This window comes from Salmo salar, chromosome 18, assembly GCF_965601325.2.
Source record: "Salmo salar chromosome 18, fSalSal1, whole genome shotgun sequence".
Lineage (NCBI taxonomy): Eukaryota > Metazoa > Chordata > Actinopteri > Salmoniformes > Salmonidae > Salmo > Salmo salar.
The window spans coordinates 68,602,877-68,616,846 of NC_138308.1; the positions used below are offsets into that span (position 1 = coordinate 68,602,877).

Sequence of the window (13,970 nt, forward strand, 5' to 3'; positions counted from 1 at the left end):
GCACTGGCATTTTCCAGCCTTAACGCTAGGATCAGCAATTTACCTGTGTTATATCAGCTTGCTTGTGGGGTGGAAATATTAGAGGTGAGTCCTTAAAAACATGATCCAAAGTGCTAATTTCAGGCAGCGCTGACGGGGATATTTAAGACCAATCAAAAGCTGGTTTTAGCAGTAAATCAGTTGGTTATGGCATGAATATTGACATATTTAGAAACATAAAAAAGTTTTATTTTTTCCCCATTTCGTTTTATTTGATTAAAAACCAAGCATAGCCTCCCCTCCTCTCAAATAAGGCTTTTTGGACGTCCGTAAAACCCCTTCCACGATGTAGGCTACGTGCTCATGCCCTTTATGAAACGAGAGATGAGTATCTCGGTGAATACCTGGGGAACCTTGTATTTAGAAGCTATCTGTAACCTGTAAAAATAGCTCGTTTTCCGTTTAATTTTATTACAATGATTCGCCTTCCTGGTTTTATGGTGACAACGTCCGTGGTGCGCTTGCAACGCAACTTCTGGATATATGTGATTGCGATCTGATCTGTAAGACGCTTCCGATTCTGTTCATAAAACATAGGTCTATTTGGGAGCAGTATAACAGGGAGTGGACATTCTATTTATATTGGATCTTTGTCCAGCTACTGTGAAAAGTTTGGATGTGCGTAAAACCCTCCATAGTCTGCGTCGTTTTAATATTATATGCCCAATGAGAGAAATGACGGTGCCTGTAAGTGTGATATAGCCTATGTTGTTTTGTTTGGTTTAGAATTTGATCAGAATTTATTTGTTCTCTTTTTAGGCCTTATCAATAATTAACTGAATCTTTCTTATTGACAATGTTTGGCATGTTCATGCTCAGCTATAATTTAATTTACAGTAGGCCTAGCCCCTATATCAGTGTGAAAGCTATTGAAGCCATGCAATTACTTAGAATAATGTGGACTGCAAATGGGTTCAAGTTAATGTAATTAGCTAAGGTAGGTCTACATTTTGTTATTTCGTTTCTGTAAGCCATTTAACAAACTATACCGGACTAACATCGGAATTGGAGTTGATTCCAAGGGAATACATAAAAGACCGTAAATACACATCTTGAATCAACCACATATTTCGCCATGGAGCACGTTCTGATTGGCCAGTGACGGGCCAAGTCTCGACCCACGCACAACTTGTTTAGTCATCAAAACCCAGCCCTTTACGCCAACGCCAGGAAGTGCGCCGATAATTGTGATTGCGAAAATAGCAAAAAGATTTCTGACACACCCCTGAAGATGTAGTGCTACCGCATGCACTTAGATTTACCAACGCGCTAGGTTTGTTCAAATAGAGCCCCATGTGTATCCTGTACATACAACAAATACAACCTGAAACTCTCCTCTCTCTCAAACCTAATAACCACTGAAACAATACATTAACCATGGCAACAACACACAATACACAAAACCCCCTTGACGTCACTCCCTGGACACGCCTGCTGGAAAGCTCAATCCCTTTTCCAGTCATTTAATAAAACAAAGTGAATTCCTTTCTTTTCACGGGCACCGATAGGTTTTCACTCCCTCTTTTCTCCGAAAAAGAAGGGAAGGAGAGGAAGAAAGAGTGATGTTTCAGCTGCTCCGTGTTACACCACGGGAATCATTGTGGCCCACTACAACTTCTTTACAACCTTATGACAACCTTTTAACAACCTGACCCAGGGAAGCACCATCCCAATAAAAGAGCTGCCAAACAATAACCATTGAATGTTGCTCAGGAAGTGGTGGACATGTTTTCCAATGGAAGCTCGATTCACATTGGTTAGAGCCACACTAGAATGTAACACACGCAGCCAACTTTCTAATATCCGGGCCTGTGGGATGAACCCTGTCCAGAGTTGCCTTTGTGTGCATGCGTGTGTTTGTGTGTGTGCGTGTGAGTGTTTGTGCTTGCATGTGAACCTTGTCCTGAATATGATCATAACACTCTGGCCCAGCCGGGTAAACCTGGAAGCTGCTGGACATGAGGCAACAAGCATTGTTTTCAATATGTCTTATAGTGATTGGACTAGAAAGAGTTAATTGCGAGGGATCAAACTGTACATAACACAATGTACTGTATGATGTGGTGACAATAGTTAGTGTTACTTGTAGATCTGTGAGTGGATATATTGGTTCTATTCTACGTTTGGAGACCGTATATAGTTATGTTGCTCTTATGCAACCAGGTTGAACTGGGAAACTATCGTACTATCAGTCAGTCCTCTACAGAACATTCCTCCTACCTCTCTCTCTTTGATTCAGGTCCCTAATGGGTCAGAGGAATTATGAAACAACTAAAAGGAGTGTTTAAATCCTGGCGCCACCCTAGATCCACTGACCCTCTGCCAGCACCGCGGGTAACCTGAACCAACATCTCGCTCTCTCTGTTTCTCTCTCGGTCCCTCGCTCACTCTCTCCTGAGAGAGGGAAAGAGAGAGGGAGAGAGAAAAAGAGAGTGAAGGTCCTAAGAGGGTCTACAGCAGGCTTGTCTTTCACAGATAGATATTTATACCTGCAGCAGATGGTCTACCACAGACCACAGAAAGGATTTATCTGTATAAGGAGGGGGAAATGTAGGGGAAGTGGAGGTGCATTACAGTAATGCAGGCTCATGGTGATGATGTTGATGATTACCAAGGTCAACCACACAAAAATGCAGGTCAGGTACAGTGGTTCCTCAATTAAAAGTTTTGAGGTTATGCCGTGACCACTTTGTGGTAGATAGTGGCATATTGTGGTAAATTGCTCATTTCGTCATTGCGCCACACTATCACAAGTGGGAGTTAGAACGCTGATTATGCTTTTGGCATTGCTTTCGGTTTCTCCCCCTCGAAAATCAGACAGAAAGAATTCTAAGATTACAAACTAGCTTTATTTACCACAGTGTGGAGCGACTGACTGCCTGCTCTATATAGAGTGAGTTTCTGAAACATGGAGTCCTTTTTTGATGATGTGAAGAAGAAACTGAATGAGAGTCCAGCGAGGATAAGGACGGAAAAAGGTTGCCCATGTTTTCAAGAACTGGGCTATTTCATTTATTTGTTACGAGTTTATTTAGGCAATTTAATGAATTAGTTTAGGCTTGGCCTATTTAGTAGGCTATTTTGTCAGCATAAAGCTGAGTGACTCACTCATTTCTGGCTTTGGATCTAAATAAATAAGTACCTACATTCTTTCTAATCGTCTTTAATAAAGAAATGTTTTGACCAAGTTAATCTGTTCATGTGTGTGTATATGTGTTCAATTATTTGTTACATTGTGATTACAATGAAGAATGTAAACTTAAAGAAATCAAATAAATCCTATTCATAATTAATAATCAGATTTGTGTTGTGAGCTGTAATTTTTCCTATATTTATTTTTTACTCTTTTTTTTAAACTCTTTTTTTGTTGTTGTTACAATGCAAAACATACACATACAAACGACAACATCACACAAGCATCAACTACATCACACCTGCTCAGACCCACATGCTCACACCCCCCCCATCTCCAGCATCACTCTCAACCACATGGCCTCAAACTGCACCATTTTGTTTCTCTACGTTGCCCACGCACTTTCAACATTTGGATAATAAAGCACTTGACCTTTCCATTGTGTTCATGATGGAGGATTGGTTCATTCCCAGTGTTTAAGTATATGTTTTTTCAAGATAAAAGAAAAGTATCGTCCAACCCGTCGGATATCTCACTGCAGCCTCATATGCCATGTCTTGAAATATGCAGACAGACAGATTAAAAGTACATTTCCATTGAAATACTTCTGGACAACCAACATTCTAACTCCGCCCATAACTTTTGGATTTGATCAAATTCCCAGAAGGCGTGGATTATAACAACCTAATAAAAAATGAACCTGGTAATCTAACTGAATTTACTGAAGACCTATGGGTTTAACCTTCTGAATGAATGATTATATTGAAGAAAGAAGCTGCCTCTAATGAGTTCCAAGAGCCGATCCATTAGCCAATAAAATAACATCAATTGGTTTTGCCTAATTGTTTCTATGACTACCGACAGTAGGCTATTATTCCTTTTTCTGCACAAATTAATTTGTCTGCATGTCTATGGAACATTTTGCTAAACAGAAACCATGTCATGAATTAAGAACAATATATTAACATTTGTGGCACATTGTGGCACATTGACAACTCAAAACGCTTTGAAAGAGCCTAATAATATTAGCCAACAAATAAAGCCACTAAATCCATAAAATCAAAAACAGTCCATTCATTACTCAGATCTCTTCAAATTGCTGTGCAGGAAGAGGATGTCATCCACCGTGCCCGGTCGCAGGATCGCAGCTGGCTTCTCTCTGACACCACAAATCCATCTGTAGGTGACGCTTTATCCTTTGGAACCACAGAATTACCAGGTGAAGAGTAGGCTGTTTGCTTGCCTCCAAGGCGAGCGTGGCCTCTTTGAAGCGATAGAGGAAAGCAACAAGATCTACAAGTATTCTTTCACAGTAGCTGGCCTCATGTTATCTGCAGTTTGGAGCTGGGAACTGTCCCACTCCGTGGCGAATAGCACCCTCTCCACGAGCAAACACTCTTTGTTCATGCGGTGGACTGTAAGGCAAAAGTTTTTTTTTAAATCGGCACCCACATGTCAAGTGTAATTGCGCCATTGTATTTACCCAAGTTCTCTCTCAACTCCGGGACCTCCGCCAGCTGATTATTTTGCCCGTTACAGGACAGTGCAAGAGGGGAGAGATGCTCAGACAGAAACATTCACACCTCCATTAATTTACAAAGGGATAGTCTAATATCTCGGCTAGGTGTGAAATATCCCACAATTTGTGCCACAGTTTAGACTACAGATAGATGATGCGGTCAGTCAGAGTTGTCCTATTGTGAAGTGTAACCAGCATCCTGGAGTCGCCACTTCACTGTTGACGTTGAGACTGGTGTTTTGCGGGTGCTATTTAATAAAGCTGCCAGTTGAGGACTTGTGAGGTGTCTGTTTCTCAAACTAGACACTCTAATGTACTTGTCCTCTTGCTCAGTTGTGCACCGGGGCCTCCCACTCCTCTTTCTATTCTGTGAAGGGAGTAGTACACAGCGTTGTACGAGATCTTCAGTTTCTTGCCAATTTCTCGCATGGAATAGCCTTCATTTCTCAGAACAAGAATAGACTGACGAGTTTCAGAAGAAAGGTCTTTGTTTCTGGCCATTTTGAACCTGTAATCGAACCCACAAATGCTGATGCTCCAGATACTCAACTAGTCTAAAGAAGGCCAGTTTTATTGCTTCTTTAATAAGAACAACACTTTTCAGCTGTGCTAACATAATTGCAAAAGGGTTTTCTAATGATCAATTAGCCTTTTAAAATTATAAACTTGGATTAGCTAACACAACGCGTGCCATTGGAACACAGGAGTGATGGTTGCTGATAATGGGCCTCTGTACGACTATGTAGATATTCCATATAAAATATGCCATTTCCAGCTACAATATTCATTTACAACATTAACAATGTCTACACTATATTTCTGATCAATTTGATGTTATTTTAATGTACTTTATTTTTTTTTAAACAAGGACATTTCTAAGTGACCCCAAACTTTTGAACGGTAGTGTGTGTATATATATATATATATATATATATATATATATAAGGCTTGATTCTGTCAACATACTTGAGTCCCCGTTGTTCTGATAGAGAAAGGCCAGTGCCTGTTGCACACTGCAACATCACCCATCTTGCAATCTGAGTAGAGGCAGTCAACATCTTGAGACTATTTAACCATGAACGTAATTGTTTAAAACCAAGATGTTTTTTGTCATTTTATGAGGCACGTCTTACCATTTTCTGACCATAGGATTGTTAAGGGTATTATTTTGTAAACACTTCCTCAAACGCAATTGAAATCAGTATTTCTCTCATGTACTCAACTTTATTTCATTGTCCAGCAGCCAAAGACACAATCTTAGTCATATTAACAACCCATACTTGTTGTTGCACCTTTAGATCTTCCCTCTTTCTACATTTCTGAAGGATATTTTAATCTCTGTCATATGAAACCGCTCACATTTGCGGTGCACTTTTGAGAATAGAGGTCGACCGATTATGATTTTTCAGCGCCGATACCGATTATTGGAGGGCCAAAAAAAACGATATCGATTAATCGGCCGATTTTTTTGTTTTATTTATTTGTAATAATGACAATTACAACAATACTGAATGAACACTTATTTTAACTTAATATAATACATCAATAAAATCAGTTTAGCCTCAAATAAATAATGAAACATGTTCAATTTGATTTAAATAATGCAAAAACAAAGTGTTGGAGAAGAAAGTAAAAGTGCAATATGTGCCATGTAAAAAAGCTAACATTTAAGTTCCTTGCTCAGAACATGAGAACATATGAAAGCTGGTGGTTCCTTTTAACATGAGTCTTCAATATTCCCAGGTAAGATGTTTTAGGTTGTAGTTATTATAGGAATTATAGGACTATTTCTCTCTATATGATTTGTATTTCATATACCTTTGACTATTGGATGTTCTTATAGGCACTTTAGTATTGCCAGTGTAACAGTATAGCTTCCATCCCTCTCCTCGCTCCTACCTGGGCTCGAACCAGGAACACATCGACAACAGCCACCCTCGAAGCAGCGTTACCCATGTAGAGGAAGGGAAAAAACTACTCCAAGTCTCAGAGCGAGTGATGTTTGAAACTAGCTAGCCATTTCACATGGGTTACACCAGCCTAATCTTGGGAGTTGATAGGCTTGAAGTCATAAATAGCGCAATGCATTGCGAAGGGCTGCTGGCAAAATGCACAAAAGTGCTATTTTGAATGAATGCTTACGAGCCTGCTGCTGCCTACCATCGATCAGTCAGACTGCTCTATCAAATCATAGACTTAATTATAACATAATAACACACAGAAATACGAGCCTTAGGTCATTAATATGGTCGAATCCGGAAACTATAATCTCAAAAACAAAACGTTATTCCTGTTACATTGCACAACCTTCAGTGTTATGTCATAATTACGTAAAATTCTGACAAATTACCCAAAGTGTTGCATATACCCTGACTGCGTGCAATGAATGCAAAATGACACAATTTCACCTGGTTAATATTGCCTGCTAACCTGGATTTCATTTAGCTAAATATGCAGGTTTAATAAAATATACTTCTGTGTATTGATTTTAAGAAAGGCGTTGATGTTTATGGTTAGGTACAGTCGTGCAACGATTGTGCTTTTTTCGCAAATGCGCTTTTGTTAAATCATCCCCGTTTGGCAAAGTCGGCTGTCTTTGTTAGGAAGAAATAGTATTCACATAGTTCGCAACGAGCCAGGCGGCCCAAACTGCTGCATATACCCTGACTCTGTTTGCAAGAGAAGTGACACATTTTCCCTAGTTAAAAGAAATTCATGTTAGCAGGCAATATTAACTAAAAATGCAGGTTTAAAAATATATACTTGTGTATTGATTTTAAGAAAGGCATTGATGTTTATGGTTGGAGCAATGTGTACCTAAGCGATTATATGCGAAGCAGGACAGACTAAATAAACTAGTAATATCATCAACCATGTGTAGTTAACTAGTGATTATGATTGATTGATTGTTTTTTATAAGATAAGTTTAATGCTAGCTAGCAACTTACCTTAGCTTCTTACTGCATTCGCGTAACCTCGTGGAGTGCAATGTAAAGCAGGTGGTTAGAGCGTTGGACTAGTTAACCGTAAGGTTGCAAGATTGAACCCCTGAGCTGACAAGGTAAAAATCTGTCTTTCTGCCCCTGAACAAGGCAGTTAACCCACCGTTCCTAGGCCGTCATTGAAAATGAGAATGTGTTCTTAACGGACTTGCCTAGTTAAATAAAGGTCTAAAAAAATATATAATAATAAATAAAATAAATAAAAAAATATCGGCCAAATCGGCGTCCAAAAATACCGATTTCCGATTGTTACGAAAACTTGAAATCGACCCTAATTAATCAGCCATTCCGATTAATCGGTCGACCTCTATTCGAGAATGGTGTTTTCCAGCTAATTGCATTTTGGAATATTTTCTCTTACTGCAGTGCGCGCACTGCTGCGCTTATAATGTAAAGAAATAGCCTAATAGTTATCAACATTTGAAGCTGTTAGGTTCTAATTCTCAGAGTAAAAAAACTCTACGGACACTATGAAAGCTTAACCAAGTTTATTCTGCCCAGAAGATCAATACAGCTGCATTAGACAAAAACATTTCCACATAAGCACTGATATTTAACCGTTCCTCATAGGCTGAGTCTCCTCCTACTCATCTGTACAAACATTGTTCTTTACTGCTAGGCAGGACACTAGTGATACGGGCCATAAACTTTTATTTCTCCCTTAAGGTGACCTGACCTGACCTCAACCCCCCTCCATCACCAATCCATGGCTCTCTCCCCTCATCAATGCCTGCTACATGTAATCGCTTCCCTGCACTCAACACATTCCAAGCTTTGTTGCACACACAAAATAATACCTTCCTCCTACAGATAACCATTCACTTCTGGTGTAGACCCTCTAAACCTCAGCACTCTATCAGTGACATGAATAAGTATATTTTCATATTCTCAGAACCCAACAAAGCTAAAAGTTGTGATCTGTTGCATCAGCCTCATTATTTTTCTTTTTTTTATGTACAGTGGTTGTAATCATTTGGGATCTATCGTGTCCCACAACTGTCCCAGAGTATGTCTGGAATATTTATTTCTCACAGGACAAACTGACCAATAGAATAGGCCAACTTTTCTACTATGGACGGTTGGTAGATTGACATAGGTGTCACGCCCTGACCATAGAGAGCCCTCGGGGTTCTCTATGGTGTAATAGGTCAGGGCGTGACTAGGGGGGTTTCTAGATATTATATTTCTATGTTGGTGTCTGTGTGTATGGTTCCCAATTGGAGGCAGCTGATAATTGTTACCTCTAATTGGGGATCATACTTAGTGTGTCCTTTTTCCCACCTGCTATGTGGGATATTGTTTTGTTATGAGTGCCTATTTGCGCTACTTATTTCACAATCGTTATATTTTGGAAGTTTCACTATCATTAAAATGTGGAACTCTACTCACGCTGCGCCTTGGTCCAATTATTCATACGACGGTCGTGACAATAGGCTAGTACTTTTGCTGTTTGTTAGGCCTACTCATCTTGTTGGCTGACAAAAAGTAAATGTGGACAGTTCTTCTAACATCTTCAATATACGCCTCCGAATCCGATAAGAAGGATGCACGCCTTTGCATCGGTCTGTCTTCACTGGTAGCCTACTTCGAAGCTGCCGTGCCTGTGAGAATGACACGATCACGTGATGGGCATTAACTAATAAGAATTGAGATATCTGCCAATTGGCAGTAAGGAGAAGGAAATTCATTTCAAAGGAAAATAATTTAAACAATTTGGACTATTTGGAACAGCACAACAAATACAATAATAGTACAGCCAAGAAAAAACAGTTGCATGCATTTGTGATTGCAACTGCTTTAGCCAACATGTTGCAGTTCATTTATTGTTTCATTATTCAAGGCTCCCTTTGTTACTTCTTTTTAAAACAAATGCTTGAACTAAATTATCAGCCCAAAAGATGAGGACACAACAGTTCACCTGACACAAGACCACAATTTGAAATGTCTAACTCAATATCACAGACCTGTTCTGCCCTGACGAAAATGCATCAACCACATATAAATATGACAATTTATTATAATCTGTCATGCCCTGATCTGTTTCAACTGTTCCTGTGATTGTCTCCACCCCCTCCAGGTGTCGCTTATTTTCCCCAGTGTATTTATCCCTGTGTTTCCTGTCTCTCTGTACCAGTTCGTCTTGTATGTTTAGTCAAGTCAACCAGCGTGTTTTTCCCCGTACTCCTTTTGCTATTCAACTTTTTCTAGTCTTCCCGGTTTTGACACTTGCCTGTTTCTGGACTCTGTACCCGCCTGCCTGACCATTCCGCCTGCCTTGACCACGAGCCTGTCTGCCACTCTGTACCTCCTGGACTCTGATCTGGTTTTGACCTTTTTGCCTGTCCACGACCATTCTCTCGCCTTGTGCCTTGATAATAATCCACATAATAATCAAAACAACCTTATAATAGCTAATGATGTACATACTGCATATCAATAGAAAGAAGCATATACAGTATTTGTTGAACATCTTTGTGTTTTTGTTAATAAAATAATTATTTACAAAAAGACTAGTTGGAGTAGATGTGCTCAAAGACCTCGTCTGGTGTTTCGAATTAGCATTAACGGCAAGCACTGCGACTAACCAAAACATATCACAGCATAACTCAGCAGACTATACTGCGGTATGATGCAACTTTTAAATGAGGAACCACTGTACATTAGCAGTGGACAGAATTCCCGTACGGGGATTGGGATTGGGCCAAACATGGAGGTAAGGTTTAGGGGATGGATTTAGCCTGGGAAGGAGGAGTTCTGGTATGCAGTCAGGACTCTGATCTGGTATGTTCTGGTATGTAGCAGATAGAATCCTATCCCCTCTGCCTCTACTCCCGGTGCCAGAGAATGTGACGTTTGGGACACACTGGCACCAGCATAGACTCATCAAACATCCTCGTGTGACCTGTGACCTAGTAGAAAGGACATGGAGTTGGCTGGAGGATGACTCAGAGAAGACTGGGAATGATAAAGATATGACAGTGAAGATAATGATTTTGATCGTCATCACCCATTGAAAAATAAATAAACACCAGTCCTAAGCATGGCAAGTAATGTAAATGACTGAGTAATAATAAATATGAGTAATATATCTCTTTCAGTAACCAGGCAGGACAGCCAGCATGATGACACTCTAAATAGGCCTACTGTCTGTCTCTGAAAAGAGAGGTGAGAGAAGCACTAATGAAGAGAGGAGAGAAGCGCTAATGAAGAGAGGAGAGAGCACATATTTCCATTTCAGATTACCGGTTCCTTTTAAAATCAGTGTCTAAATGATGATGATGATGATGCAGTATCTTCAAATCAGACGAACAAAAAGGACTGCTCTAAATGCTTCAGTTCTTCTCAGGGTGTGTTGAGCGGAGTGGATTATGTAACGGGTTAACCCAGTTTACCATCACATAATCCCCAGAGTTCAGTACAGAGCAGAGAGAGGGTGTGGCCTGTACGCTCCTCTCCACTAACGGAAATTGTCGAGCTTTCTTCCTCTCTTCTCTCCTTCATTTATCTCGTATCCGTAATTTTCGATGTGTCAAAGCAGCTTAAAAAAAAATTACCACTTGCTCCCCTGCCTGCTGCTGCACTTATGGAATCAGATCTAATCAAATCAAGTGTTGTTAGGGTGTGCTTTATCCCCGTACGCACAATAAGGCTGTCAAATGAAGAATAGCCTGTTTTCAAGCATAGGCTACCATGTTTAATCAAAGAGCCTTCTCACAAATGGCAAGTTGATGAAACACACAATAGGAGTGTGCTATTTAGGCCCAACACAAAGACTTTCAATGACTCCCTAAAGAAGAGACTTCATCATTCCGAGATCAAATCCATCAAAAACATGTCACAGTCAACCGCATGTGTTAGCTCATGGTTAGTATTATTAGTCTGTATAGGGCATTGACTTATGATACGGAGCATTTGTAGCACATGGGGATGTGTGAAACTTACTCCTCAGCCTGAAGTGTCGCCACTTGCGCTGCCGAATTGTACATTTTTCAGTGCCGCCAACTGGTAAGACACTTCCAGAGGGGTTCAAGCCTCGGTGCGAGCCGAAGTAGAAGAAAGTGTTACTCGCTAAGTAAGCAGTGGGACCTCCATTATACATGCTTAGTGGAAACTGGATGCCTACAGTCGTGTGTGTGTGTGTGTGTGTGTGTGTGTGTGTGTGTGTGTGTGTGTGTGTGTGTGTGTGTGTGTGTGTGTGTGTGTGTGTGTGTGTGTGTGTGTGTGTGTGTGTGTGTGTGTGACTCAAAGGCCTCTGACCTATTGAACTGTTGAGTCTGGAGTGCTGGTAAGGGGTGTGTAGCCTAACGCTTGAGAGAAGAAAGCCACGTGATATTATGTTGCAGAAGATTAGGTTTCCTAATTGTATGGATAGGAAGTAGCTACTGACTTTGCTGGAGTGAGATATACAATAACTTAGTCTCAATAACTATTTGGGATTTATACCTAGGCCAATCCCACATAAAAAAATACTATTTTATAAATGCTATAGTATTCACTTGTTTTTGCAGACTGTAGTATACAGGTGCTGACCTGTTGCACCCTCTACAACCACTGTGATTATTACTATCTGACCATGCTGGTCATCTATGAACATTTGAACATCTTGGCCATGTTCTGTTATAATCTCCAACCCGCACAGCCAGAAGAGGCCACCCCTCATAGCCTGGTTCATCTTTAGGTTACTTCCTAGGTTCTGGCCTTTCTATGGAGTTTTTCTTAGCCACCGTGCTTCTACACCTGCATTGCTTGATGTTTGGGGTTTTAGGATGGGTTTCTGTACAGCCCTTTGCGACAGCTGATGTAAAAAGGGCTTTATAAATACATTTGATTGAATTTGATAGTATAGTGTTTCTGCAGACACTACTGTAGTATTTTCACTACAGTGTTGTTTTTAAAATTATCTTTGAAATAGAAGTGGGGGCTTTCTCTTTGAGGAAACCTACTGTAGAAAAACTAAAATAGCACTTATGGGTGGCACAAATGTTGATACGGGGGAGGGGAATGGGCAGGGTATATGCAATTTAAGTACTGTAGTATTTACAATAGTTTTAAAAAAGTATAGTGTTTTTTCAGACCGTAGTTATTTTTGCATATAATACTGTACTATTTACTGTACTATAGTATTCTACAGTACACTGCAATATTTTATAGTAAGTACTACTTATGTTAGAGGGATACTACAGTGTGTAGTATAGTATTATACAGTATACTACAGTTTACTACAGGACTGTAGTATTCTATAGTAAACTGTAGTATTTTTTTAAGTGGGAACTCAACCCGACTACTCCATAGTGCTGCAGCCACACTAGTGCGCTAGGTCAGTCAGAGCGTTGACATCAAGCAGAAATTGAATGATGCTCTAGAGGTAGACAGTATATATACACACACACACACACACACACACACACACACACACACACACACACACACACACACACACACACACACACACACACACACACACACACACACACACACACACACCGAGACCCATGTCTCATGAATTATTGGTATGGGTGCATTGTGTAAGAGAGAGGCATTGATATAGATAACCTTCGGCTCGTGGTGGCTGAATTAAACCAGGAAGCTTGGGAAAAACAGAGCCACAACCGGACACACACACACTAAGGTGACCACATTTAAAATTATTTTGCAGGGCAGTGTAGCCTACATGAATAACCCCCCCCCCCCCCCCCGACACACACACTCAAAAAAATACCGTTACCAAAGTTTGCATCTGAACAGTTCTAACACTAAATCTGTTTCTGTACATTTTTCAGTGGAAATTGTTAAAAGTAGTCCTCATGTAGAGTTGTATGTTTTTTTTTTATTATGCTAATTATATTTCCGCGGGGCTTCGGACATCGACCTTTTAATGTGAAAAAAACAGAGTCAAAGCGTAATTCCATTATCGTGGAATTGTCCTTTATCGTCCCAGCTCTAGCACAGACACACACACACACACCCACACACACACACCTCAACCCTTCATTATACTGCCTGTTTATAGCCGGTCAACAAGAGTCTACATTGACCAGGGTTCTGACAATACTATTATACAATACAGAATACAATAGACTAATGCCAGTTTGCGAGGCCCAAAACTCCCTATCCTCAGACCATCCCATTTGTGAAAGGTTATCTAATGTAGCATGAACGGAAAATGGAAAGGGAAGCTACTTACATAATAAAGGCACTCGGAATATCTCGGAGGAGGATTCCCCTCTGTACACTATGTGAAATCAGAGTGCTTTTCTCCACCTAATTCATACATTTC

At 40.2% G+C, this 13,970-nt stretch overlaps 1 protein-coding gene across 11 annotated transcripts in view; it reads right to left on the reverse strand.

Annotated features, from left to right (window-relative positions):
- The window catches only part of ablim2 (actin binding LIM protein family, member 2), a 98,626-nt gene that overhangs the window by 33,797 nt on the left and 50,859 nt on the right, over positions 1-13,970 (reverse strand). The window lies entirely within an intron of this gene.